This window comes from Cibotium barometz, chromosome 61, assembly GCF_041138505.1.
Source record: "Cibotium barometz isolate CiBa-2024 chromosome 61, ASM4113850v1, whole genome shotgun sequence".
Taxonomy (NCBI): Eukaryota; Viridiplantae; Streptophyta; class Polypodiopsida; order Cyatheales; family Cibotiaceae; genus Cibotium; species Cibotium barometz.
In genome coordinates this window covers 23,515,574-23,518,674 of record NC_141106.1, presented here as the reverse complement: position 1 = coordinate 23,518,674, position 3,101 = coordinate 23,515,574, and the positions used below count along the sequence as shown (strand labels likewise).

Genomic DNA, 3,101 nt, shown 5'->3' with positions numbered 1-3,101 from the left:
CTCTATCAATGTAGGAATTAGTTGCACACACTTAAAATTTGAAACTTTGATTTGGAACATTATAAAAAAAAACCGTCCTTTAGTGTAATTTTCACGACTGAAATTGAGAAAAACTGGTTATAATTTTACCTAGCCTTGGGTTTAAAGATTCAAAATTTTGAAGTTTTAGCTATAAAACCTATTAATCTATGCAATTTTTTAGATAAAAAAACCCGTTAGGCTTGAAGGTTATCCTTTTTTTCACTTGGTCAGAAAAAAAGTTTTTTTTTTCTGACAGTGATTTGGAACTATTTTTTGGGGCACGGAAAGTATGCACCATCAAGATGGTGCATGTAAGAGTATCTGGGCCATCCAAGATATTAAATTCCAGCGCTATGGGAAGCCCATGTGTAAATAACATTCCAAGGTGGGTTAAAGAAAGTGGCAATAAATTCTCACGGCTTTTAAAGCTTCCGCTGGGCTCAAAAGCGGAGAGACCGGCGCAGAGGGGCGGGATTCATCCTTAGCAGCTTTACCTTCTACCTGCTTTTAGGCTGTCGAAGGAGGGATGAGGATGGCACATTTTCTTTGCCCAGCTTCCAGCCCCACCTCCCGGATGCTCAACGTTACCCCTCGCTGCTCTACTTCTCTGGGTCCAGCTTTCTTCCCCTTTCACAAATGGGTTTCTGCACCTATAAGGGTCCACCAGGAGAGGAGATTTTCTTTTGAGTTCGAGCTTGGCGGTCCTGGCGACGGGTGCAGGAGGGGATACTCTTCAGGAGGGCGTGGCGGTGGTGACTATGGAGGCGGAAGAAGAGGAGGAGGAGGAGGGGGTGAAGAAGAAGGGGCGTCGGACAGCAACAAGCGCTGGAAATGGGGGCTGGCTGAGGCGCTGGCAGAAGGGTGGAGGGAGCGGGTCAAAGCCGATCCGCAGTTCCCGTTCAAGATCCTGACGGAGGAGGTGATCGGCGTCGGGGCGTCCGTAGTGGGCGACATGGCGTGCCGCCCCAACTTCGGCCTGGGCGAGCTCGACTTCATCTTCTCGAACATGGTGGTTTGCTTCATCGTCAATTTCGCCCTCATGTACATCTTAGCCCCCATTCCCTCAGCGGCGGCTGCGTCGTTGCCGGGAATCTTCGCCAGCTGCCCGCCCGGCCACATGTGGGAACCGGGGGCCTATTCGGTGGCGCAGAGAGCGGGCACCTTCGTCTACAAGGGCGCGCTGTTTGCCACGGTGGGCTTCGGCGCCGGACTGGTGGGCACGGCGCTGTCTACCCTCCTCCTCAATCTTCGTAAGAAGCTGGAATCAAGCTTTTCGCTGCAGAATGCGCCGCCGCCGACGCTTCTAAACGCATGCACATGGGCGTTGCAGCTGGGCGTGAGCAGCAACTCCCGATACCAGCTGCTGAATGGGTTGGAGTTTGGGCTGGAGGGGGCGTTGAACCCGGCCTTATTCAAGGGGCTGGTGTTCGCCATGCGCTCGCTCAACAACGTGGTGGGGGGCATGTCATTTGTTATGATGGCACGCCTTACTGGTTCGCAGGATGCGCCCAAAAGACGGGAGGATGCACAGCTCGAAGCAGCAGCAGCACCACCACCGAGGCTGGGTGAACGCTCCTTTGCCTAATGTGTTCACTCCCCTCTCTCTCTCTGTCAAAGCAAGCGTTTACAATCTCTACTCTTCTTTTCCACTGCTGCCTGCCAGCCCTCATGCTGATTAGAGTCCTTGCGTCTTAGAGTGTTCAGACAGATCTCTCGGTGGGGGGTTCAGGAAAAGACGGTTTCACTTTATTCTGGAGCTTGCTCAACTTTTGCGTCATACTTGATTACTTTTAAAAAATATATGCTCATCTTGAGTTTTCAAAAAATAGTTAGTTGTAATTGGGTATAATTATGAAGAGAACGTTTGTTCAAATTTATCTTTATATATATATATATATATATATATATATAAAGGTTCGTTTCTTTAATAACACCCCTCAGGGAGCGTATGAGTATTGAACCCAAGTCCACTAGGTTTAGCTTGAACTCTTTACCTAATATGGCACCAAACTTCTCTTTAGCTATTAATTAATTAGTGAGAGAGTGAGGAGACTTGAACCTTAGTATAGGTGTAGGCTGAAAACCAAAGAAAGTTTTTTTTTTGGTTTTGACATGTGGCAATGGGAGGGTGGTGGAATCTCACGAGGGTTTTTTAGAGAATTCGTTTCGCCCCATCTCATGCTTATGATGTGAAGATCAGGTTCTCTCTCTCTCTCTCTCTCTCTCTCTCTCTCTCTCTCTCTCGTGGGGCAGATTGGCTAGTGCGAGGACCCTTGTAAAGGCCATGATCCACCCGAGTTCAAGTCCCACCATTGGTCGTATATGTCCTCGTGTTGCATTCTACCAACGTTAATATCTCTCTCTCTCTCTCTCTCTCTCTCTCTCTCTCTCTCGCATATTTGCTCAACCTCTCTTCGACATGCGGCTTCTTTTTTTGCAGTGTGTGTCCTCACGTCTCATCTTTGTCTTGCTCAACTCTTGCGTGGAGGTTGGTGGGTAGATGTATTAAGGTTCAAACCTTACCTTAGTTTGAACCTTAATACATTAGCTAATTAATGGGGCTCGTAAGAGCCCCATTAATTAATTAATATGGTAGCCCGAATAGGGGTAGTAAAATTAGTGTGAATATACACCATATAGATTAGGCTCTCCCCTACTCTTTACTATATCATGCATACAACTATATTCCACCAACGTAGAGGGAAGGGATCACCTTTACCAGCCTGAGGACAACAAAAAACATTTTTACACATTCACCATTTATTTCTTTGCCCATTGAATTCGAGTCTTGAACTATCGTGCTTTTGTTGTTTATTGCATTTAAAGTGTGTTACTGTTTCTAGCTACTAAAATAAGCAAGTCCATGTTTTAAGGTAGGCACTAGTATAAATGTTGTAAAGCTTTTTGCTCGACCATAATTTGTAAATAATTATTTGAAAGGATTATTATCCATATAATAATGGGTGGCAAATAGTGTCATTAAAGTTCCATGCCTAAAACTTATTAGCATTATTATGTATCACCTACCTATTACTATTACCTCAAGGAAGAACCCGACGTGCTAAAAAAAGGCATGACAC

General features: G+C 46.0%; 1 pseudogene across 1 annotated transcript; it reads left to right on the top strand.

The window, feature by feature from the left end:
• The first annotated feature begins 336 nt into the window (after nucleotides 1-336).
• LOC147604690 (protein RETICULATA-RELATED 3, chloroplastic pseudogene) lies at nucleotides 337-1,896 on the top strand (annotated as a pseudogene). Its single transcript, XR_015265350.1, has one exon. The product of XR_015265350.1 is annotated as a protein RETICULATA-RELATED 3, chloroplastic pseudogene (transcript).
• Nucleotides 1,897-3,101: the final 1,205 nt, after the last annotated feature.